Source organism: Primulina eburnea, chromosome 1, assembly GCF_022965805.1.
Source record: "Primulina eburnea isolate SZY01 chromosome 1, ASM2296580v1, whole genome shotgun sequence".
NCBI lineage: Eukaryota > Viridiplantae > Streptophyta > Magnoliopsida > Lamiales > Gesneriaceae > Primulina > Primulina eburnea.
In genome coordinates, this window is record NC_133101.1 from 31,883,953 (window position 1) to 31,911,884 (window position 27,932).

Genomic DNA, 27,932 nt, shown 5'->3' on the forward strand with positions numbered 1-27,932 from the left:
AAGAGATGCGCGATGCGCGAGCTGCCGTGTAGACACGCGCCGAGAATTAAGCCTCGCGCATATGCGCGAGGAAGGTGCGTGCATATGCGCGAGAGGCTTTGGACGAATTTTGAGATTGACACGTAGCAAGTTGCATGCAATATATATACATATAAGAAACGTATTCCCTCAGAATTCAGAAGAAAGAAAACGAGGCCGAGGAAGGAAATTAGTTTTGAGTTTAGAATTTGATTTTACGATCAATCCGTCCGTTAGATTGTAAATCCGACTTCGACACTGTGTTCCTATCAACGCAGGCTACTACGGGATGTAAGTTTTATTACGTTTTGACATGTTTTGGAATTATGATGTTGTTAGAATTGAATACACGTCAAATATGATGTTCTTGACATGTTAGACAACGTAGAATCAAAGTCAGATTAAGAAACAGACTGAATATGGAATTGTTATGAATTTCAGAAGGAAATTGACTAGAATAGATATCAGATTTGTATGGTGGTTGATTGTAAACGTTTGGAATTGATATATACTGATATAGTATTATCAGTATCGCAAGATTGTACTGTTGTACTGTCAGAATTTGATAAAACAGAGAAGTTGTGATTTGATTAGAATATTGATACAGAATATTGATATTGTCATTGCCAGATTGAACAGTGACAGACTTTGAATCAAGACTTTGATTGTATCAGATCGACAGCAAGAAAGGTATAAATAAATGTTGATTCGGGATTGCACAACTCGAGTTAGGTTTGACTTGAGTTTCCCTAAATCACATACTTTATTTTATTGCATGAATATTTGCAGATTATCAGATTGATATGTTAATCTATTGACTTAGAACAGAGTCAGAGTCTGAGTCTAGGGCAGAACAGCCTAGCTAGGGCAGAACCGCCGAGTCTTTCTCAGAACCGATAAGACTCTAGACTTACGGTGTATCGAAGAGCCTTAGATGTAGATCGACGTCTATCTCAGACACTCGATACAGCATACCAAAGTCTAAATTAGATTGGGATCCCTAGATTTGAGATAAGATAAGATTAGATCACGAGTCATTGATTCATGTAGTCAGATTAGATACATGTTTTGATGTTTGTTATGCTTTTATATATGTTTTATATGAATGCATTTAATACATTGTTTATACTGAGATATTTATATCTCACCGGAGTTATTCGGCTGTTGTCTTGTTTGTATGTGTGCATGACAACAGATGAGACAGGTACAGGGTCACAGAGGTGAAGACAGATCGAGATTAGAGTGGTGATTCCGGACTTGGACTAGAGATAGGGTTTAATCACTTGATAGTTAGGCGTTGAACATTAGATGTAAATTATTGTATGATGTTTTAGATTTATACTTTTATACTGATATGTATAGGAGTTGATTCCATTACCTTCCGCATTTTAAAAAAAAATTTAGACCCTGATTATTATAATTGATTTAGTCCCAATGACGATTAAGAACATGATTAGCGTCCGGGTCCCCACAATATATGTCTAAATAGTTAGAGTAAGATGTGTAGGTGATGATAGTGCAATGGAAGTTGTGGGAAATGAGATGTAAATATGGTAGTTCGTACGGGTTTTAGTATAATGATTTGAATATTGATCCAAATTGTGTGAGGCCTTAACCATTAGAAAGCTAAGATATAATGCTACAACTTTCACGTTTTGGGTCTTGTCCAAATCATTGTGGAAGACAAGCCAAAAGTGCCCCGAAGTGTGTCGTGTATACCGTCATTCCCTCATTGACACATGTTAGGCGAATGGGCATAACTTTTTACTCAGACCTCCAAATGACCTGAAACCAGTTGGAGATTCAAGCCAAGACATAGGGCTACAACTTCGTAGTTTACTATTTTTCAGATTATGAACGGAAGTGCCATTTCGGGAGCGATCTTTGAGTTGCCAGTGCACAGAGTGGCGCCCAAGCGGTAATAAATTACCGCCCGAGCGCCACTAGTTCTGGAAATTTGGTCTCGGACAGAATGTTCCGCGCTCGAGCGGTAATTTATGACCGCTCGAGCGCCGCCCAGTATATAAGAAGATAAGTATCGAGTTTCTAAGCCATTTCTTTAGTTCTTCACCTCCTTTATCAGCAAAAGCTCGAAGTAAACCAAGAAACTCTTCCTCCAAAAGCTCTCTTCTTCCTTTCCTTTATCAATTTGAAGATAGATCTTAGTTCTCCACCACAAGAACATCATAGAAGTGTAAGCTTTCTTCTCTTTTAGTTGTCCTATATGTAGAGGAGTGATTTTCACCTAGTCTAAACAATAGTAACTGAATTATTGATATATTTGACAGTATAGGAGCGAGATACATCGTCTCAAACACGTATTCGTACGATTGGACTGCAAGTTGGCATGTTCTTGAAGTAATACATGATTAATATTATGATTTCAAATACTTCCCATTGATTATTGCTATATGTACATTGTTAGTATCTTATTGATGAAAACATAGCACCATATTCCATTGTTATGTATTAAATATGTAAGAAACTCATGAATATTGATGATGGGTGCTATTTTATGAACATGAACATGAACATGAAAGGAAAAGGACTGATTTTCGCATGATATAGAGCTTGTTGACATCATGGGTGGTTTTAAGTCCACCAAAGCTATTGGCCAATATATGTTCATGGGGCGTGGGGTTGCCAAAAGTTGCTCCCTGACGTCCAACACAGTAGTAGCTATATAATAAAGCAAGCACGGTAGTACAGGTCAACTAATGAGGCTCAAGTACAAAAATGAACATTGAATATATGCTACGGTATGACATGTTTTTAAGATTCATTGTTGTCACGACTTGATATGTATGTTCCTTCGATGCATATTGATACGTATAAGTGCCAACTTATTGAGTTTTATAAACTCACGTAGCTCATGTATTACAGGATCAGGTAGTGAAGAGACGTAGGATGCCGGTTCGCCAATGGATGCTAGTGACGTGCCCTACCTCGACAAGAATCGGGACTTCTTATTGTATAGCTTCCGCATATGTATTGTAGTAAATTTTATATGAGGGTTTGAAACAAGTTCCATGTTATGAATGATGATACAAAGTATGTTTTTATATGAGAATATCCTTGAGGTTGTTGCTTGAGTTGAGTTTTTGGCTTATACAAAATATAGGGACCTCATGCCAAAATTTTTATAAACCGTCAAAGTGATGCCTCTTGTTTGATTTGCTTCATACTATAGTTATATCATTCAAACCTTATTTTGATTATGGTAATCATGCTAAGTATAGAGTAAGGGTGTGACAGATAGAATCTGATGTTTCAAGTCTGAAACATCTGGCACAACAAGACGGTTATTTACATACAGCACATGATCACGTACCTGATATTCTGACAAATGCCCTGATCTGACCATCTGAATCGATCTATGCACATTCTGATTCATTCTTTGTTCTTCTTTGATCCTCATAATTAAATCAGGCTCAACTCGGATTGTAGCAAGTTGTAGGGGCCTATTCTTTGTATCAAATTCTAATCCAGACAAACAGCAATTCTCAACTAACTTTGTAACACCTATCGTCGATAAGGATAGGGAAAAAACCTTTCGACTCAAGGCGTCTGCTGCTGCATTTGACTTCCCTGGATAGTATTTGATTTCACAATCAAAGTCTTTCAATAGATCAAGCCATCTACGCTGCCGCATATTCAGTTCTGCTTGAGAAAATAGATACTTCAGGCTTTTGTGATCGGAGTAAATCTCAAATTTCTCGCCGTAGAGATAATGACGCCAGATCTTTAATGCAAATACGATAGCCGCCAACTCAAGATCATGAATGGGGTATCGAACCTCATGTGGCTTCAGTTGTCTTGAGGCGTATGCGACCACATGACCTCGCTGCATAAGAACACATCCCAACCCTCGGTGAGAGGCATCACAATATACAACGAAATCACCCATACCTGAAGGTATCGTAAGTACTGGAGCACTGGTCAGCTTCTTCTTCAATTCCACAAAGCTAGACTCACAATCCTCAGACCATACAATGGCACATTCTTTTGTGTCAACTGGGTAATTGGTTTTGCAATACTGGAGAAATCTTTAATAAATCGTCTATAGTATCCTGCTAGGCCCATGAAACTGCGTATCTCTGGGACAGAAGTCGGTCTCGGCCAATTGATCACAGCTTCCACTTTACTCGGATCTACAGCAATACCATCTCCGGATATAATATGTCCCAAAAAGACAACTCGAATCAACCAAAACTCACATTTTGACAATTTAGCATACAGTCTTTCATTCCTTAAGTTCTGTAATACAATTCTTAAATGCTCTGCTTGCTCATTCTTGTTCTTAAAATACACCAGAATAGTCTTCGATAAAGACAATTACAAAATCATCCAAATACCTCTGAAAGATTCGGTTCATCAAGCTCATAAACACCGCTGGAGCATTTTTTAAACCAAAAGGCATGACAATAAATTCGTAATGTCCATACCTGGTTCGAAATGCTGTTTTCGGTATGTCTACATCTCGAACTCTGAGTTGATGATAACCAGATCGCAAATCGATATTGGAATAAACAGATGATCCCTGTAATTGATCAAATAAATCATCGATGCGCGGCAATGGATATTTATTCTTCACTGTCGCTTTGTTCAATTGCCGATATTCTATACACAATCGCATCGATCCATCTTTCTTTCGCACAAAGAGCACTGGTGCGCCCCAAGGAGATACACTAGGTCGGATATATCCCTTGGCTAGGAGATCTTCTAACTGTGCTTTCAGTTCTTTCAGTTCAACAGGCGCCATCCTATACGGAGCTCGATATATAGGAACAGTACCTGGCATAAGATCTATGCTAAAATCTACCTCTCGAGCTGGAGGTAACCCTGGGATTTCATCTGGGAACACATCTGCAAACTCCCGTACTACTGGCAAGTCTGCCAATGCCAGGCTCGATTTCTGTACATCTACAGCATACACAAGGAACCCATCTGCTCCTTTCTGCAACAACCTATTCATAGTCAAAACCGAAATTAAGGGAATCCGAGATCTGGAACCCTTACCGTAGAATTTCCACTCTTCTGCCATTTCTGGTCTGAATCTGACAATCTTGTGGAAACAGTCCACGGTGGCTCTGTACTTAGTTAACATGTCAATCCCCACAATGCAATCAAAATCGGCTAACCCAAGTACTATGCAATCTAGATCAATTTCATGACCCTCAAACTGTAAAATGCAATGTCTAACCGTAGTCACAGATATCAAACCACTTCCCAATTGAGAAGTAATGGACACTACATCCAATAAAGACTCAACAGGCAAGGAATGCAATAACGCGAATCGTTCTGAGATGAATGTATGCGATGCACCTGTATCTATCAATATATAAGCAGGATAACCGCAAAGAGAACACTTACCTGCGATGACGTCGTCTGGTGCATCTTGGGCTTGTTCTTCCGTCAATGCAAACACCTGAGCCTGTTGTCGAGGAGGTTGGCTCACAGTCTGGCTACCTCTAGCTCTGGGCTGCGTCTGTGCCGGTGGTGGCTGGAAGGAATGGACCGATGATGCTTGCCTTTCAAGCTGAGGTACTGAACCAGATGCTCTTCCACTTTGAATTTGCTGTACACCTTTCTGTGGACAGACTTTGGCAAAGTGACCTGGTTGCCTACAAATATTACATCGGCCCGTAACTCCCTGGCACTATTCAGTCACATGTCTACCTCCACAAGAATTACAGTAGACACCTGTATACCTTGTACTCTGATCAAAACCAATTTGTCTTGATCCACTAGAGCTCGACGAACTGCTCCCTGCTCTTTTAAACTGCTTCCATTTCGCTTTCAACTGATATTTTCGCCCGCTGCTACTACCTCCGCTATCGAATCTAAGAGGAGGTTGCACTGGAGGTAGTGGCGGTCTCGGACTTGGGGCAACATATGGAACACTCCGTTGTCTAAGCAGTCCTGCTTCTGCTCCTTTGGCACGGTTCAATGCATCAGCGAAATTGTTGGGTCTCCCAGTATTTACCAATGTAAAAATATCAGGATTTAAGCCGTTTATAAACTGATCTGCTACGGCCTCATCACTACTTGAAACATGAGGTGCAAAGCGAAGCAAGGAAGAAAATTTAGCGACATATTCCTCAATGTTCAATTGCCCTTGCCTCAAGTTTGCAAACTCAGCGCCTTTATCTTTACGGTAGGATACATGAAAGAATCGCTGATAAAACTCTATCTTGAACACTTTCCATGTAATCTCCGTGCCACGCTGCTCTAATGCTCTTTTGATATTCAACCACCAATTCTTAGCCACGTCTTGCAGTTGATGGCCAATGAGTCTCACCCGTTTTTCATCACTGTATTCTAGAGACTCGAATAACATCTCGATATCCTCCAACCAGCTTTCACACTCAATTGCATTTTCTGTACCCCTTAAGGTAGGTGGTCTTAAAGACTGGAATCGTTTTAACAGAGTCTCCATAGGTGTAGCAGTAACATCCATCGGATCCCCGGATGTGCTACCCTGTTCTGGTGCTGTGGGTCGCAAAGGCACAAGCTGCTCTTCTAGGAGGCATGTATCTGGTATTCAAACAAATTAGTGTACAGGCTATACAAACTGTCTCAGCCCTCCTCTGATAATTTACCTCTGATCCAGAATCGGTTCTGATTCAGTCATTACATGCTGTAATCACATCAGATAACACACAACATGTAATAAGAAAAACAATAAATCATGCTAGCACATCATAAAGCAAGGAAGATGACTCGATCTTCCCCGCTCATTCTATCTTATCTCAATCTAAAGGATCTATGGCTCTGATACCACCTGTTGTGGGGACCCGAGCTCTAACTCATTTCTTTGGGATTAAATGGATCCTTATTATAAAAAGTGGGTCAAATTTTTGCTTTTAACATTACATCAAATGTTAATAAAACTAAGCACAATATATACTTCTACTTTATTTCATCAAATGTAAATACAAGTCTTGTATTTATACATTCATACAAACTAGTGTTTAAAACAAACTACTATCTACAAGTAGTACAAAGCTAGTAGCAACCACTAGTCCTCTGCTGCGCCCGAAGTCACCACGCTATCACGATCTATCTCTGTCTCGACCCAGATCCTGCCCCACCTGTTGTTATGCACACATACAGACATAACAACAGCCGGAAACTCCGGTGAGAACAAATCCAAGTATAAAGATGTGTACATGCATATAATCAATCTAAAACATGAAACATGCTATTATGAATGACATCCATATAAACATGCAATGTGAATCAAACCATGTCTGGACTCGACTCGACTATAACTCTAGGGATCCCGGTGTGAATAAGACGATCTATCACCTACCCTCCTAATGGGGGTGACTGTACGTCTTATTCCTAGATTTTGGCCTGATCTGTATCCACATCTACAATAGGAGACTGATCTTCCCCTAAGCTGTGATATCACCGAACGTCTAGAAGTTTGACTGTTCTGTCAAGACTCCCTATCTTAAATGCAATGAATAATAATCTGTAAACAAAGCATAATCATCTCAAAAGATTTGAATAAAAGTCTATAAACAAATCACAATTATATTACAAGATAAACAATAAATCTAATATGTGATTTTGGTTGGGAAACTCAAATGGGATCTCATTTGAGTTGTATCTCCCCAAACAACACATGCATTATACCTTTCGTTGCTAAACCTTTATCAATGTCGAGGTCTCGATGTCGAAGTGAGGTATAATGAATCTAAAATGGCAATGTTCAATACACATTCTATTAATTTCTAACTCAATTCAATCCATTTAAAAATCATTAGTACATCAAACACAATGTGACGGCATAACGGTATAGTTTCTTAATACCGATCAATCCAATTCTCAACATATATCAATATCTACTTTCCACAATCCATAATCAACCTCATAGAACATCATACTCTCAAAAATCTGCATAACTCAACACTAAACATGCTGAAAAATCATAACAATTGAGTTCGATATCATTTCTTCGTTCCGGTTTCAAATCTACAATCACCAACTTAACAAGAACACATAATCTAGTGTAATCCATAATTTTCCCAATCACCCTATCTCAAATCATGCAGGAAATGAATCATACTTACATCCCCTGGTAGCCCTTGACGAGAGGAACTCAAATCTTAACTCGGAATGAAAATCGGATGGCTAGATATTGTACAATCACAATTCAAAAGCATGAGAATTGAGGCTTGAAAGAAAATGCTCTCGTTGCTGATCTGCTGAAGGAGAAATGGCTGAATCATGCATCAAATATATATATATATATATGCCATGTGTCACAACAAGGAACAAAGGTGGATTTCTCGCATGCAGCACCGCGGGTGCAGTCACTCTTGCACAGCGGGTGCGCTCATGTTTCGGCATGGCTTTTATTTTTCAAAAATGACGACCGCGGGTGCGGTCTTGTTCTTACCGCGGGTTCGGTCACACCACCGCGGGTGCAGTCTTCTCGCACCGCGGGTGCGGTCTTGCTTCGAATAAAATTTGCCAACTTTCTGTCCATGCACCGCGGGTGTGGTCTGCTTGGCACCGCGGGTGCGGTGTGGCTTCGGCCTTTCTTGTAAAAATTCCTAATTGTATGACCGCGGGTGCACTCCTGTTCTGGGCGCAGGTGCGGTCTTGTAAAACCCTAATTTCTCATGTATTTTCTCCTCTCCTTACACGTCATGCATTCTCATATTTTCCCGAGTATTTCGTCAATGAAGACTAATAAATCTCGGGCCTTACAATTTGGGTGAGGATTATTTTATTTTTACTAACCTTTTCTTGCAGGTACAAGTTTGAAATTAAATGGAGAGGGAGGTAGGAGATAGTTCTAATCCGGGGTTATCTAAGGTATGAGGCTTTAAGTGGACACTTTTCTAGGATGATAAAGATTGAGATGGAGTCATTACATGAACGTTTGGATAGGATTGAAGTGAGTCCTAGTGGGGGTAAATCTAAGGTTAGAGACTTGGGTAGAGGTGAAGATGAGGAATATGATTTGGGGGGAGAAGAGGAGAGTCAAAATGAAAATTGGGGTAGGAATGGAAGAGGTAGAGGAGTTGGTAGAGGAAGAGGAGAAGCTATGAGGGGTAGAATTAATGATGGGCATAGAGAAGATGGTAACATGGGTAGCATCAAGATGAAAATTCCTTCCTTCCATGGCAAATCTGACCCGAAGGCGTACTTAGAATGGGAAAAGAGGGTAGATTTTGTTTTTTGAGTGTCACCACTACTCCGAACAAAAGAAGGTGAGGTTGGCGGTGGTGGAATTCTTAGACTATGCTCTCATTTGGTGGGATCAATAATGACCACTAGAAGGAGGTATGATGACAGACCCATTGATTCTTGGGATGAGATGAAGAGGGTAATGAGAAAGAGGTTTGTGCCCAATCACTATTATAGGGAGATGTTTAAGAGGCTACAAACTTTGAGGCAAGGGTCAAAGAGTGTTGAGGACTAGTATAAGGAGATGGAGGTAGTCATGATTAGGGCCAATATTGAGGAGGATAGTGAGGCAACCATGGCTCGTTTTCTTTGTGGCTTGAACAGGGAGATTCAAGATCAAGTGGAGCTTAGGCACGACTTGGACCTTGACGAGATGGTGCAAATGGACATAAAGGTGGAACAACAACTCAAAAGGCGTGGAGTTGGCCGCACCAACCAAACTGGAGGTACGTCTTCTTCTTGGCAACCAAATGTGGCAAAGCGTGATGATAGCAAAGTGGTGACCAAGCCTAAGATTGAGACAAAGCAAGAGGCACCTAGACACGGAGTGCAAGGTAAAACTGAAATTAATTCTACTCGTTCTAAAGATACTAAATGTTTTAGATGTCAAGGGTTGGGTCATATTGCTAGTGAGTGTCCTAATAAGAGGGTAATGTTTTTGAATGAGTATGAGTCTCAAAGTGAGGGAGATGGCGAGGGTAGTGATGATGATATGCCTGCGTTGGAGGATCCCGATGAGGGATATGGAGCGGTTATAGGAGAAGCGCTAGTGACTAGGCGAATCATGAGTGCCCAAGTCAAGGATGAGGAGGCTAGCCTGTTGCGACTTTGATTGTTGCACTCCCAAGAGCAGGTTGTCCACAAGTAATATAATTCGGTGAGTCCGAATATCGTATCCAAAGGGAAGCTAAGGTAATTACAAGTCCACTACAATGTCTTTTTGTTTTGTTTTTGTTTTTGTTTCTTTTTAATTTTAATTGTTTGAATATTTAATGGGTAAATTTTAATTGTTCAAATTTTAATTTAAGTAGTTGAGATTAAAGGATCCACTCCTGTTGTGGGGACCCGGGCTCTAATTCTTTTTCTTGGGATTAAATGGATCGTTATTCTAAAATGTGGGTCAATTTTTTTGCTTTTTACATTAAATCAAATGTAACTAAACAAGCATATGTTCTTTATTTATTTTACAGCATACAACAAAAGATACATGTCTTATTCTATATACAACTAGTGTTCACTACCATGTATAAACAAAAGATAGTTCAAAGCTAATAAAAAGACCACTAGTACTCTGCTGCGCCCGTGATCTCCACGCTAACACGATCATCTCTGTCTCGACCCAGATCCTGCCCCACCTGTTGTTATGCACACATACAGACATAACAACAGCCGGAAAACCGGTGAGAACAAATCCCAGTATAAACATGTATACATGCATTAAAATAATCTAAAACATGAAACATGCTGATATGAATGTCATTCATATAAAATCATGCAATGCGAATCTAATCATGTCTAGACTCGACTCGACTAGAACTCTAGGGATCCCGGTGTGAATAAGACGATCTATCACCTACCCTCCCAATCGGGGTGACGGTACGTCTTATTCCTAGACTTCGGCCTGATCTGTATCCGCATCTACAATAGGGGCGGTGATCTTCCCCTAAGCTGTGATATCGCCGAACGTCTAGAAGTTTGGCTGATCTCCAAACTTTCCTATCTTAAATGCAATGCAACATGATCTGTAAACAAAGCATAATCATCTTAACATGATTTGCATACAAGATCTATAAACAAATCTAATCATGTCAAGATATATCATAATCATATCAAAATAAAACAATAAACAAGTATGTGATTTTGGTTGGGAAACTCAAATGTGATCTCATTTGAGTCGTGATTCCCCAAACAAAACATGTACTATACCTGTCGTCGCACAATCGCTGTTACGATCACCAAAACGAATCTGAAATGGAAATGTTGATACACAATCTATCAATTGCTAATCTAAATCAACACATATCTAATTCTATACGTGATCTCGGTACAATTTGACGGCATAACGACGTCATTTCTTGATACCGGTCAATCCAAATCTCAACAGATATCAACACTATATCATCCTCAACTCATAATCAAATCATATGCACAAAACCATACTCCAAATCGGTATGTCTTACTTCTAAACATGCTGAAATTCATAAGAAATGCATACGATATCAGTTCTTCGTTCCAGTTTCGATTATAAACTCATAATCCTCACTAGAACAACTAAATACACTCATAATAGCATTTCTCTTACATGAAATTCTTGAAACATGTTAGAACTGAATAAAACATACATCACCTCGTAGTCCTTGAAGAGACGAACAAGAATTTCAACTCGGAATAAAAATCGGATGGCTAAATCATTCAAAAGGTTCAATTCAAGAATGGAAGAAGCTTGCCCTTTTCTTGGAGCTTTTCTCGGTTATCAGCTAAGTGAGGAGAGGAAGAAGACACCTCTATATATATCTTGCATGCTATCTAACACACGGCTCATTCTTCAAATGGCATGCATGACCGCGGGTGCGGTGGGTCAAGGAGCGCGGGTGCGCTGTGCCCACGGCATGCCTAACATTTTTCCCAAGTCATCGACCGCGGGTGCGGCTCTTGCATGACCGCGGGTGCGGTCTCAGCATCGCAGGTACGGTCCCTGCAGCACCGTGGGTGCGGTGTCTCCACGGAAAAATTGTTCAAATTATTGTCCATGCACCGCGGGTGCGGTGCTTCCTATACCGCGGGTGCGGTGTTGCTTCGGCAGCACATTCCAAAATTCCACAATTTATGACCGCGGGTGCACTCTTGTTCTAAGCGCAGGTGCGGTCTAGCACACATGAAATATTTTGTACTTTCATCTTATGATATGCTTTCTCATATCCTTAAATATCCTATTAATGACGATTAGTGTATCTCGAGCCTTACACTTGGTATGTTAATAAAGTTAACATTAACGAACAATATTGAAATCCATTTAATAAAATGGTTCCAATATATTAAATAATCATATTTATATTATGTTATAAATTATTATCTCATAAATATATAATATACACCAAAACTTATAAATGTGATCAAGTATTTATTGTGCTATATATATATATTTGTAAACACTAAATCAAGGTTCCCACTTTAAATGGTTGGTAAAATCAAACTAACATTTAAATGGTACCAAGAAAATATTATTATGATATATTTATATATAATAAATCAAGGCATCCACTTTAAATGGTTGGTAATACCAAACTAACATTTAAATGGTTCCAAGAATTTAGTGTAACATATAGCAACAATAAATCAAAACTCTCACTTATAAGTAGGATAAAAATACTTAAAGAAATAAATATAACATAAACAATAAATAATGATTAAATAATATAAAACATAGATTCTTACCTTTTAATAACCTTATTATCATGCCAAGAGCTTCACCTTATCATCTCAACTTTAGGAAGTTAGCTATTCATCATTCAAAGTGTAAAACTTTGAATATGAAATTAACATGCTAATTATATTTAAATGAAGAAATAAAAGAAAAATATAGAGAGAAATATTATGAACTCAAAGGTTTGTTCATAGAATGAGGGATATCCCAATACATTACAATGCACCCCTATTTATAGCCAAATTTGGGGAGACAACCACAAATAAAAATTATTTTTTACACATAAGTCTTTATTGGTGTTCCAAGAAATTAATATTATATTACACATCACTTTTGAAGATCTTCTTCTCCGAATTTGCTTCTTCACATAAAATGAAACATGTGGATAATTGAGTTGTCTAGTTGTAATATTTTTTTCAGAATATTTGACCAAGTAATTTGAGAGATATGGTCAAAATACTAGAGCATGGTAAAACTGCCACTCCTTTGGTAACTTTAATTGTTTCTTAATTTGATCCCACTTGTGAGAGGATTTTTTTCTCATGCTTGTCAACAATATTGTAGATATTATAATCAACTTTCTACAGGTCCAAGAATCATCTTAATCTCATTTGCAACGCCAAGGTTATTCTTGTTTTATCGAACCTGTAAAAAATAGTAAAAACTTATAATTACACACAACTTATATTTTATATAAAACATGTAATATTTAAACATTTAATAAAACAAAAACTATATATTTATATTATAAAACATTTAATTAATGTACAATTTTTTATCTTTATCACACTCCCCAACCAGCTTATAGCCTGTCCCTAGCAATTTAAGCGTTAATAGCAATACAAAACATATTGATTAATTTAAATAGAAATGTAATAAGAACTATCTAAGTGTTTAAATTAAATTTGAAAACTGTCAAAGTTATATCAAGATCATCATAATTATAATTTATTAAATAATTTGAGATGATTAATTCAAAGCTTATTTCAGGTAGTTAAATGTATACTGGCCTTTAGAAATTCCTAGTAAGAGTCTCAACTCCAAATCCTCACAGGTTAATAAATGTTTCAATTTATGGCAACGATTTCTCTCATGGAGTTGGAATACAGATAAATGCTCAGAAAAATGGTTTACAGAATGCAGACAGACAAACGAGCCAAACTAATCAAAAGATAGGAAATCCATTCATTTAAAATCCAGTTGTTCTTATTATATATATTTTTTTTCCTGATTTTTTTTTTTTTACATCATGGAATCAAACTAAGTTTATGCTTCTTGACCACATATTTATTTAATTTGTACAATGTATTTCGCTCTCTCTTTCTTTTTTTTTATTTGTATTTTTATAAGAGAAAAATGGGTCGCAGCATATAACTTAAATTACATAAATCTTCAATGTAATGCCCTAGATTTTATATCATGTTAAGTGGAGATTATTGAGTATAAACTAATGTGATTATAGCCGGGCCATTACGAGATCGAATTAAGCCAAACTTATGAATTACATAATGTGGGGACAGAACTAGTGGCGCCCGAGCGGTAGAAAACAACCGCCCGAGCGCCAATGTTTCGGTAATTCACGTTACGGGCAGAAGGTTCGGCGCCCGGGCGGTAGATTTTGACCGCCCGAGCGCCAAGGGTGCCTTCAGAAATTGTTGGAAAGAAACTGCCGCGCTCGAGCGGTAGTTTTGCACCGCTCGAGCGCCGACCAAAATGCAAGAAAATATGCCACGTTCCATTAACATGCAAGGTGGATATATATACATACAAACGTGATATCCTTCAGAAATAAGGAGGAGACTTCCGAGAATAGACTAGAATCCTTACGCCTTTATATTTCAATCCGTCCGTTAGATTTTAAATCCGACTTCGGTACCGTGTTCCTATCAACGTAAGCTTCGACTGGACGTAAGTTTTATTACGTTTTGACATGTTTTGGAATTATGATGTTGTTAGAATTGAATACACGTCATATATGTTGTTCTTGACATGTTAGACAGCGTAGAATCGAAGTCAGATTAGGAAACGGACTGAATATGGAATTGTTATGAATTTCAGAATGACATTGACTAGAATTGATATCAGATTTGTACGGTGGTTGATTGTAAATGATTGGAATTGATATAGACTGATATAGTATTATCAGTATCGCAGGATTGTACTGTTGCACTGTCAGAATTTGATAAAACAGAGATGTTGTGATTTGATTAGATTATTGATACAGAATATATTGATATTGTCATTGCCAGATTGAACAGTGACAGACTTTGAATCGAGACTTCGATTGTATCAGAGCGACAGCAAGAAAGGTATAAATTAATGTTGAGTTGGGATTGTACAACTCAAGTTAGGTTTGACTTGAGTTTCCCTAAATCACATACTTTATTTTATTGCATTGATATTTGCAGATTATCAGATTGATATTGCATTGATAGTTGTAGATTATTAGATTGATATGTGCATGTATTGACTTAGAACAAAGTCAGAGTCCGAGTCTAGGGCAGACAGCCTAGCTAGGGCAGAACCGCCGAGTCTTTCTCAGAACCGATAAGACTCTAGACTTACGGTGTATCGAAGAGTTTCAGATGTAGATCGACGTCTATGTCAGACACATTCGATACAGCCTACCAAAGTCTAAATTAGATTGGGATCCCTAGATTTGAGATAAGATAAGATTAGATCACGAGTCATTGATTCATGTAGTCAGATTAGATACATGTTTTGATGTTTGTTTATGCTTTTATACAGATCCGTATTAATTTATGTTTCGTAGATTACGATTCATGTTTTATTTACAGACTGGTATGGATACATGTTGTTGATTATGCTACATGTGACAAGATATATTTCATGTGTATATATATGTTTTATATGATTGCATTTAATACATTGTTTATACTGGGATATTTATATCTCACCGGAGTTATCCGGCTGTTGTCTTGTTTTGTATGTGTGCATGACAACAGGTGGGGCAGGATCAGGGTCCAGAAGATGAGGAGAGATCGAGATTAGAGTGGTGATCACGGACTTGGATGTAGATAGGTTTTATTACTTGAATGTATTAGTTGAACCTAATTTTAAATTAGAGGCATGTTATACAAGATTTGTATTATTATACTAGTTTGTATAATAGATTGATTCCATTATCTTCCGCATTTTAAAAGAAAAATTTTTAGACCCTGTTTATCTTAAATGATAATTAAACCCCAAAGATGATTAAGAAGATGATTAGCGTCCGGGTCCCCACATTCAACATCTTTCTTTCTTTTTTTTTTCGCTTTTTTTTTCAGGAAATATCAATTTTTTTTTTCAAAATAAGAACTCAAGATCTAAACAATTGATATCCTCTCCGATGATCAATAAAGGCTCGCAAGCTGTTTTCTCAATCCCCTCCACTCACTCACAAAATATGTGTGAGTTCAAAAATTTTAGGCACTCTTATAAAGTATATCTTGGGCCATATACTTTAATACCTAATTTTATCACAATGGTTAATCACTCAAAAAGATTTCATGAATCATATTTTTATATTGATCAGAATATTAAAAATGACCTTTTTTCAAATAAAAATTTAAACATTCTTAAATAGATTAATGCATGTTCTAATTTAAATCTTTCAAATATGTAATGTATGACATTTTTGCAAAAATTACTAAGGTACAAACAATAAACATGGTTTTATTTTAAAATAATATTTAATTTTTTTTTAAAATTTGTTTTTTTTTTAAATGTGTTCTTCCCCCAATCAGAATATGACATTGTCCCTAATGTCAAAATAGCTATTAATAAAGAGTACATAATGAAAGAGATATCACCTGGAATTTTATTGAAGATAACAAACTGAAACAAACGCAAACCAATCCACGACTTTTGAATCAATGATCCAACTTCCTTTTCTTACTGCTTGATTGCGACCAATTGATCTTTGTTATCATCGGATCAGGCTTATGAACAAAAGCTTCCAAATCATCAATTAATTGATCGGCAGTCGAATCACAGATGAGCATCCGTCGTGAATTTTCTGAAATGAAATTCTGTTCCACAGCTTTATGAAGAAATGTCAACAAACTGTCATAATAATTATTGATATTCAACAAGCCCACAGGTTTATTATGGATGTTAAGTTGTGCCCAAGAAACAGTGTGAAAAATTTCTTCTAATGTACCAAAACCACCTGGTAGTGCGATAAAAGCATCAGAATTTTCAATCATTTGAGTGATTCTTTCATACATAGAAGAAACTTTTAATTCCTCCCCAATCGTAACACCTGTAATATTTCCTTCAGCTAAAGCTATAGGAATAATACCCAAAACCTAACTACCTCCAAGATGAGCAGATGTTGAAACAGATCCCATTAACCCAATATTACCTCCCCCATATACCAAGTGAATTTTTCTCTCAGCCAATATCTTTCCAAGATTATTCGCTGCTTCTACAAACACTTTATTTTTTCCAGGACTCGACCCACAAAATACACAAATATTTTTCAATGTTTGTGTAGAGGATCCAGCCATGTTTTTACCTTTTTTTTTTTTCTGCGAAAATAGAGAGAAAGATGAGAGATTTTATAGGGGTAATATGTTATCATGACAAAACTATGGGTCACAGCTGTAAACAAAATAAATAGTAAAAACAATAATGACACACATGCATATAAACAGTAGTGTGATTGTGGCTCACAATTTTCCTCTGGTTTTACGTCCAGAAACGGCTTCAACGCCTTCTATGAGTCGAGGATATGCTTCCCATCCAATTTTCTTATAAATTGGCAAACATGGTCTTTTTTAGTCGGATTCCCAAGACTATGACGCTCATCTTGAAATTGTTTCCATAAACGGAGAAGTTCAATATGCACATGTCCACTAGTATGCGTCTCAAGAGTCAATAAGATGTTATCTAAAGACTCCTTACTCAGCCCATTCTTAATGAAATCAATTTTATCTTCTCTGTTATTGGAAACACATCCCAAAGATCTGCATCGTTTGTCACAAGTCCATCTTGCACACTTATGAAAAACCCCTAAACTTTTGGCCCTTCGTTTTTTCGCATAAGTGCTTTTTCCTAATCCAGGCAAATATCGAATGAGCAATGATTGTGGAACTTCTCCTCCTAATCGGACCTTAGCTTCTATTACAAGACGAATATCTTCTGGAATTTCTTTTTGCATTAGCAATCTCAATCTTTCACACCTTCCTGCATAAATTTTTCTTAGAACACTTTCAGAAACAGAGGGAAAATATTTACAAATTTTTGAGAGAATTTCATCCATTTTGAAAAGAAAAGAAATGATTTTTTTTATTTTTGTATCAGCAATTGTGGGAAACTGATTTAACCGACTATGAGAGTCACGGAGTACCGTTATCCGCCATTTAACCGGGAAAATAAAAAGATTAAGGAAACCTGAAATAAAAACAAACAAAATTAAATGCAACATAAAAATATAAGGATCAGAAAGGGAAATAAACTCTTCTTGAAAGATTTCTTTTTCCAAAAATAGTTTAAGCCTTTGTCCATTCACTTTAAAAACATCACCATTTTTAGGATTTTCAATATCCACAGCTCCATAAGGATACACATGCTTTACAACATATGGGCCTGTCCATCTTGATTGTAATTTTCCTGGGAATATGTGAAGTCGAGAATTATAAAGCAAAACTTTTTTACCAATCTCAAAAGATTTTCTAAGAATTGTTTTATCATGAAATGATTTGATTTTTGCTTTATAAATCCTTGAATTCTCATACGCATCATTTCTGAGTTCATCAAGTTCATTAAGTTACAATTTACGCAATTTGTTGGCATCATCCATGCTTGAATTTAAAGTTTTGATCGCCCAATAAGCTTTATGTTCCAATTCCACAGGCAAATGACAATGTTTTCCATAAACCAACCTATAGGGAGACATATTCAATGATGTTTTAAAAGTTGTTCGATATGCCCACAGTGCATCATTAAGTCGCAGAGACCAATCTTTTCTATTTGAGTTAACAGTTTTTTCCAAAATTTGCTTTATCTCCCTATTAGCTAATTCAACTTGTCCATTTGTTTGAGGACGATAAGGAGTTGTTACTTTGTGAGTAATACCATATTTTTTCATTAATGAAGCAAATGGTTTATTAACAAAGTGAGTTCCCCCATCACTTATCATAGCTCGAGGAATTCCGAATCTACTAAAAATATTTTCTTTCAAAAATTTGATGACGATTTTATGATCATTTGTTCGACATGGAATTGCCTCTATCCATTTGAAAACGTAATCAACTGCAACTAAAATATAAAAGTATCCAAACGACGGTGGAAAAGGTCCCATAAAATCAATTCCCCAACAGTCAAAAATTTCGATTTCAATGATAGGATTCAAAGGCATCATGTTTCTTTTTGAAATCGCACCCAATTTTTGACAATTTTCACAGATCTTGCAGATTTCGTGGGTGTCTTTAAACAAAGTGGGCCAATAAAATCCACACTGCAAGATTTTTGCAGCCGTTTTCTTTGAAGAAAAATGTCCTCCGCATGCTTCTGAATGACCAAATTTAATGACACTACTTACCTCATTGTCGGGTATGCAACGTCGAAAAATTTGATCTGGACAGTACTTGAACAGATACGGATCATCTCAATAAAAGTTTTTTACCTCATTCAAAAATTTTCTCTTATCTTGGGAACTCCATTGCGGTGGCATTTTTCCTGTCACAAGAAAATTTACTATGTTAGCAAACCAAGGTGTAGTAGTAACTGAAAATAGATGTTCATCAGGAAAATTATCGTTAATTGGTGTCATTTCACAAGATGATCCTGTTACTAGTCTCGATAAATGATCGGCTACAACATTCTCGGTTCCTTTTTTATCTTTGATCACAATGTCAAATTCTTGGAGCAACAAAATCCATCGTATCAGTCGTGGCTTTGCATCCTGTTTCGTCAACAAATATCTAATAGCAGAATGATCAGTAAACACAATAGTCGTTGATCCAATCAAATAAGAACGAAATTTATCTAATGCAAATATTACAGCAAGTAGTTCTTTTTCAGTTGTGGAGTAATTCATTTGAGCATTGTTTAAAGTTCTACTTACATAATATATCACATAAGGCTTACCGTTTCTTCTCTGACCCAGTACTGCACCGACTGCATAACACTCGCATCACACATGATTTCAAATGGTAAAGACCAATCAGGAGGTTGCATGATAGGAGCTGCTGTTAAATGTCGAAAGATTTTATCAAAATCATTTTGACATTCTTGAGTCCACTCAAATGCAGTGTCTTTTGTTAAGAGGTTACAAATGGGTTTAGAGATTAAACTAAAGTCCTTTATAAACCTCCTATAAAATCCAGCATGACCCAAAAATGAGCGAATTTCTTTAATGGTTTTTGGAGGGGGTAAATTGGCAATGACATCAACTTTTGCTTTAACAACTTCAATTCCATGAGATGACACGACATGTCCCAAAACAATTCCAGAAGTAATCATGTAATGACATTTTTCCCAATTTAAAATAAGACCTTTTTCCTCGCATCTTTTTAAAACTTTTTCCAAATTTTCAAGACAACTATCAAATGTATTCCCAAAGACAGTTAAATCATCCATGAAAATTTCCAAACAATTTTCAACCATGTCGCAAAAAATGCTTAGCATACATCTTTGAAATGTTGCTGGGGCATTGCATAATCCAAATGGCATCCTTCTAAATGCAAATGTTCCAAAAGGACATGTGAATGTAGTTTTATCTTGATCTTCGAGTGCAATGGGAATTTGATAATAGCCTGAATATCCATCAAGAAAACAGTAGTATGGATGACCTGCTACTCTTTCTAAAATTTGATCCAAAAATGGTAATGGAAAATGATCTTTTCTAGTGGCGTCATTTAATTTTCTATAATCAATACACATCCGCCAACTAGATGGGACTCGACTTGTTAACAATTCACCTTTTTCATTTTTTATCACTGTGATACAAGATTTTTTTGGAACTACTTGTGTTGGGCTTACCCACTTACTATCAGAAATAGGGTAGATAATCCCAACATCAAGTAGTTTGAGAACTTCAGTTTTCACAACATCTTTCATGTGTGGATTTAATCTCCTTGTGGTTGTTGAGAAGTTTTAGCATTTTTTTCTAAATGAATTTTGTGTGTGCAAATTAGTGGATTAATGCCCTTCAGATCTTTTAGTGTCCAACCAATTGCATTTTTATGTCTTTTAAGCATTTCAACTAATTTACCTTCTTGATCACTTTCTAGTTTGGAAGAAATTACCACTGGATATGTTTCATCTTCTCCAAGAAATGCATACTTCAATTCTTCTGGAAAGGGTTTTAACTCCAATATGGGTGGTTCGTCTTTGTTCACATATTTTGCCTCAAATTCTTTCTCTGATCCTGGTAACGAGTGATACCTGATAAAATCATCAAGATCAATTTCAATATTTTCTTTAACAGTTTCAATTGAACAAATATCTAATTGATCACGAGTACTCCCTTCTTGAATGTTTTCTTCCACAAGAGTTTCAATAAGATTTTCATCTTCACTTTCATCTCCTTTGTCATGTGGTTGCTTACAAAGATTAAAAACATTGAGCTCCAAAGTCATGTTACCAAATGACAACTTCATTATTCCATTCCTGCAATTTATAAGAGCATTAGAAGTTGCTAAAAATGGACGACCCAGAATTACATGAATTGCATGACAAGCTTTGATAGGTTGTGTATCTAAAACTATGAAATCGACAGGATATACAAAGTTATCAACTTGGACCAACACGTCTTCAACCATACCTCTTGGCACTTTAACAGATCTATCAGCAAGTAAAAGTGTTACCGAAGTAGATTTTAACTCGCTTAGATTGAGTTCTTGATAAACTGAATATGGAAGTAAATTAACACTAGCTCCAAGATCAAGCAAGGCTTTTTTAATCTTTCGTTCTCCAATAATACATGAAGTAGTAGGACAACCAGGGTCTTTGTATTTCAAAGTATTATTATTTTGAATGATTGCACTTACTTGTTCGGCTAAAAATGCTTTCTTTTTCACATTCAATTTTCTTTTCACAGTGCACAAGTCATTCAAAAATTTGGCATATGATGGTACCTGTTTTAATGCATCTAATAAAAGAATATTAACTTTTACTTGTTTAAAAATATCATATATATCAGAATTCAAATTTGATTTTTTTTGTATTTTTCAATGCATGAGGGAATGGTGGTGACACTGTCTGTTGAACCTCCTCTTCGCAAGTTATGGGTTCCACTTCCTTACCCTTTGGAGTTGATATATCATCATCTTCACAAGGTTCAAGAATGGATTTTTCCACAACTTTACCACTTCGAAGGGTAATAACAGATTTTACCTGATCCATCGGTTGAGTTCCAGAAGTTCCAGTTTGTGTATGATGATCCTTGGGATTAGGCAGAGGTTGTGATGGAAATTTACCTTTCTCATGAACATTAAGTGCAGATGCAAATTTAGCAAGAGTATCTTTCAAATCTGTCATGGTTTGAGCAGTTTGAGTATTGATAGACTCTTGCTTTGCAATGAAAGAATTCAATGTATCTTCCAAATTTCTTTTCGACGGAGAAACAAAAGATTTTGAAAATGTGGTTGCGGAAATTGTGCAACATTATCATTCCTCCAACTAAAATTTGGATGGTTTCGCCAACCTGGATTGTAATTTTGAGAAAATGGTTCAAAATTTGGCCTTTTGAAATTGTTCAAAACATTGGCTTGTTCATGGAGACATTCTTTAAAAGATGGCAAAGTGGGACAATCTTTTGTAAAATGATCACTTGTATCACAGATGTGACACGAAATTTCTTGAACAGATTTTAATTGACCATTCTTTTTCAATTCAAGTGCCTCAACTTTTCTTGCCAAAGAGGTAAATCTAGCTTGAAGATCATGTTCATCTTTGAGAGTGTACATACCTCCACCAGATGTAGGAGATTGAATCTTTTTTGATGGTTCGATTGTACCTATAGTGTCCCAATTTTGAGCATTTTCCGCTAATGAATCGAGATACTCAATTGTCCTCGTTTGGATCTTTATCTTCAAATGTTCCATTACACATAAATTCAACCATTTGCCTATCTTTAGGTGTTAAGCCTTCATAAAATTGAGAAACAACTCTCCAAATTTCAAAACCATGATGTTGACAAAGATTAAGCAATTCTTTGTATCTATCCCAACACTGATAAAAAGTTTCTCCTTGTTTTTGAGTGAAAGTGATGATTTGCCTTTTGAAAGAATTTGTTCTATGAGATGGAAAAAGCTTTTTCAAAAATTGTTGTTGCAATTCATCCCAAGTTGGAATGGATCCCGATCTAAGATTTTGTAGCCAAGTTTTAGCTTTATCTTTTAAAGAAAAAGGAAAAAGCTTAATGCGAATGGTGTTCATGCTACAATTTGGATCATTATATGTGTTGCACACTTCTTCAAACTCTCGTAAATGCATGTATGGATTTTCAGAATCTAAGCCATGAAAGTTGGGTAAAAGTTGAATAATACCAGGCTTAAAATTGAAATGAGATGCATTAGGGGGAAAAACTAGTCATGAAGGTGCACTAGTACGTGTAGGATTCATGTGATCTCTAAGTGTTCTTCGTCTATTATGATCATGTTGAGATTGAATTTCATCTTGATTTTCTTGGATGGGTTCTTCCGCCATGTTTTGTAAAAATAAAGGGTTGTTTCGAATGAGTCGACCACTAAGTGTACATGACCAAATGCTCATGCAAATACAAATGCAAATGCAAAAGAATAAAAACACACAAAAGCAATAAAAATTCAAATAAAGAAAAATAAACTATAAACAAAATTAAATAGACTTAAAATTAAATTATACTTCCCCGGCAACGGCGCCAAAAACTTGTTGCGACTTTGATTGTTGCACTCCCAAGAGCAGGTTGTCCACAAGTAATATAATTCGGTGAGTCCGAATATCGTATCCAAAGGGAAGCTAAGGTAATTACAAGTCCACTACAATGTCTTTTTGTTTTGTTTTTGTTTTTGTTTCTTTTTAATTTTAATTGTTTGAATATTTAATGGGTAAATTTTAATTGTTCAAATTTTAATTTAAGTAGTTGAGATTAAAGGATCCACTCTTGGTATTTTAATAAAGTTAACATTAACGAACAATATTGAAATCCACTTAATAAAATTGTTCCAATATATTAAATAATCATATTTATATTATGTTATAAATTATTATCTCATAAATATATAATATACACCAAAACTTATAAATGTGATCAAGTATTTATTGTGCTATATATATATATTTGTAAACACTAAATCAAGGTTCCCACTTTAAATGGTTGGTAAAACCAAACTAACATTTAAATGGTACCAAGAAAATATTATTATGATATATTTATATATAATAAATCAAGGCATCCACTTTAAATGGTTGGTAATACCAAACTAACATTTAAATGGTTCCAAGAATTTAGTGTAACATATAGCAACAATAAATCAAAACTCCCACTTATAAGTAGGGTATAAAAATACTTAAAGAAATAAATATAACATAAACAATAAATAATGATTAAATAATATAAAACATAGATTCTTACATTTTAATAACCTTATTATCATGCCAAGAGCTTCACCTTATCATCTCAACTTTAGGAAGTTAGCTATTCATCATTCAAAGTGTAAAACTTTGAATATGAAATTAACATGCTAATTATATTTAAATGAAGAAATAAAAGAAAAATATAGAGAGAAATATTATGAACTCAAAGGTTTGTTCATAGAATGAGGGATATCCCAATACATTACAATGCACCCCTATTTATAGCCAAATTTGGGGAGACAACCACAAATAAAATATTATTTTTTACACATAAGTCTTCATTGGTGTTCCAAGAAATTAATATTATATTACACATCACTTTTGAAAATCTTCTTCTCCGAATTTGCTTCTTCACATAAAATGAAACATGTGGATAATTGAGTTGTCTAGTTGTGGTATTTTTTTCAGAATATTTGACCAAGTAATTTGAGAGATATGGTCAAAATACTAGAGCATGGTAAAACTGTCACTCCTTTGGTAACTTTAATTGTTTCTTAATTTGATGCCACTTGTGAGAGGATTTTTTTCTCATGCTTGTCAAAATATTGTAGATATTATAATCAACTTTCTACAGGTCCAAGAATCATCTTAATCCCATTTGCAACGCCAAGGTTATTCTTGTTTTATCGAACTTGTAAAAAATAGTAAAAACTTATAATTACACACAACTTATATTTATACAATTTATTATAAAACAGGTAATATTTAAATATTTAATAAAACAAAAACTATATATTTATATTATAAAACATTTAATTAATGTACAATTTTTTATCTTTATCACAGCCAAAGAGAGAATTTGTTCCACACTAGGTGTTTTGTGAATGGTAAGGTTTGCAATGTAATCATAGATGGGGGTAGTTGCACTAATGTGGCTAGTGTTGAGATGGTGGAAAAATTGGGATTGCCTACAATAAAACACTCTCAACCATATAGGCTTCAATGGTTGAATGATTGTGCGGAGGTGAAAGTAAATAGGCAAGTTCTAGTGTCCTTTTCTATTGGGAAGTATGTGGATGAGGTTTTGTGCGACGTGGTGCCGATGCATGCTTGTCATATTTTGTTGGGTAAACCATGGCAATTTGATAGGCACGTTACTCATGATGGGTTCAAAAATCGTTATTCATTTGTTTTAAAGAAAGAATCCATTGTATTGCTTCCTTTGTCCCGAAAGCAAGTGTTGGAGGACCAACTGAAAAAGAAAAAGAGAGATGAGGCCGAATAAAGGAGTGAATTAAAAAGTGAGATGGCCTTTGAAAACAAAAATGAAGTGGCTGAAAAAAAGAGTGATCAAAAGAGTGAGATAGCCATAAAAACAAAAAAAGAGAGGAAAGAAAATGAGGGAAAAGAAAAGGAGAGGAAAGAGGCCAAAAAGAAATCATATATGGCCCAAAAAGGTGAGTTGAAACAATTGTTGCAAACACATGAACCACTTGTGTTCATTCTTTACAAGGAGATCCTCCTTAACTCAAGTGATATAGCCGGATCCCTTCCGAGCGTTATTGTTTCACTATTGCAGGAATTTGACGATGTATTTCCGGAGGAGCTACCTCAAGGCTTACCACCATTGAGGGGGATTGAACACCAAATTGATTTTGTGCCTGGGAGTGCCTTGCCGAACCGTCCAGCTTATAGGAGCAATCCGGAGGAGACCAAGGAACTGAAATGACAGGTAAGTGAGCTATTAGATAAAGGGTTTGTGCGTGAGTCCATGTCACCTTGTGCGGTGCCCGTTTTGCTAGCTCTGTGCAAACTCTTCCAAAACTCTGAAGTAAATCTGGGGTCACGATCAGACACGATTGACACAGGAACACCATGAAGTCTAACAATCTCTGCTATGTACTCTTCGGCATACTGGTTCATGGAGTACGTCGTCTTGCCTGGAAGAAAATGCGCTGACTTGGTCAATCGATCAACAATAACCCAAATAGAGTTAAAACCTTTCTGCGTTCTGGGAAGACCAGTCACAAAGTCCATCGTAATATGCTCCCATTTCCATTGAGGAATCGGCAATGACAACAATTTCCCAGCAGGTCTCTGGTGCTCGATCTTCACTTGCTGACAAGTTAGGCACTGAGAAATAAACATGGCAATATCTTTCTTCATACCTGGCCACCAGTAAAGTCTACAAAGATCCTGATACATCTTGGTGCTGCCTGGATGTATCGAATATGGCGCGGTATGTGCCTCTGTCAAGACGTTTCGTCGAATATCATCACCAGTAGGAACACAAATACGGCCTCTGAATGTCACCAAACCATGCCCGTTCAATCCAAACTCTGAATTACCTCTCTCCTCTGCTCTAGCTCTCATCTCTGTCAACTGAACATCAATGGCCTGTTCTCTACGGATCCTGTCCGTCAAAGTAGCACGAATAACTAACGCTGACAAACGAGCAATGGTTCCCGGAACCATCAAAGCTATCTCCTCTCTCTTCAAGTCTAACAACAACGGCTTCTGAATCATCGAACTCAAAGAAGAACTCGACTTACGGCTTAAAGCATCCGCTACAACATTCGCTTTCCCTGGGTGGTAACTGATCGATACATCATAGTCTTTGACAAGCTCTAACCACCGTCTCTGACGCATATTGAGCTCTTTCTGAGAGAACAAATACTTCAAACTCTTGTGGTCCGTGAAAATTTCACACTTTTCGCCATATAAATAATGCCTCCAAATCTTAAGGGCGAAAACCACAGCTGCCAGCTCCAAATCATGCGTAGGATAATTCTTCTCGTAGTCCTTCAACTCGCGAGAAGCATAGGCTATGACCTTTCCACTTTGCATCAGCACTGCACCAAGACCCTTCTTCGACGCGTCGGTATAAACAACAAAATCCTCTGAACCACTGGGCAATGTAAGAACAGGAGCTGTCGTCAACTTATCTTTCAATTCTTGGAATCCACTCTGGCATTCATTGGACCACTCAAACTTCACAGTTTTCCTCGTCGGATTGGTAAATGGCAGGGCAATCTTGGAAAAATCTGAAATGAAACGACGATAATAACCCGCCAAACCAAGAAAACTGCGTACCTCTGATACAGTGGTAGGAATAGGCCACTTCTGAATCGCCTCGATCTTGGCTGGATCAACAGCTATACCATCCTTCGAAACCACATGGCCTAAGAAAGAAATCTGCTCCAACCAGAACTCACATTTCTTCAACTTAGCATACAACCTCTTCTCTCTCAGCAACTGTAGAACAACTCTGAGATGCTCTGCATGAAGCTCTCTGGTCTTGGAATAGATCAAGATATCGTCGATGAAAATAATGACGAAGCTATCCAAATACGGCTTGAACACACGGTTCATCAGGTCCATGAAGACCGAAGGAGCATTGGTCAGACCAAAAGACATCACAAGAAATTCATAATGACCGTACCTGGTCCGAAACGCCGTCTTAGGGATATCAGACTCCCTAACCTTCAACTGATAATAGCCAGATCGCAGATCAATCTTCGAAAACACTGTAGCCCCATGCAGCTGATCAAACAAATCATCTATCCGTGACAACGGATATTTATTCTTGATCCTCACTTTGTTGATCTCTCGGTAATCAATACACAGCCGCAAAGTCAAATCTTTCTTCTTGACGAAAAGAACCGGAGCTCCCCAAGGCGAAGAACTCTGCCGAATGAAACCTTTATCCAAAAAATCTTGCAACTACGTCTTCAACTCCTTCATCTCTGTAGGGGCCATTCTGTACGGAGTC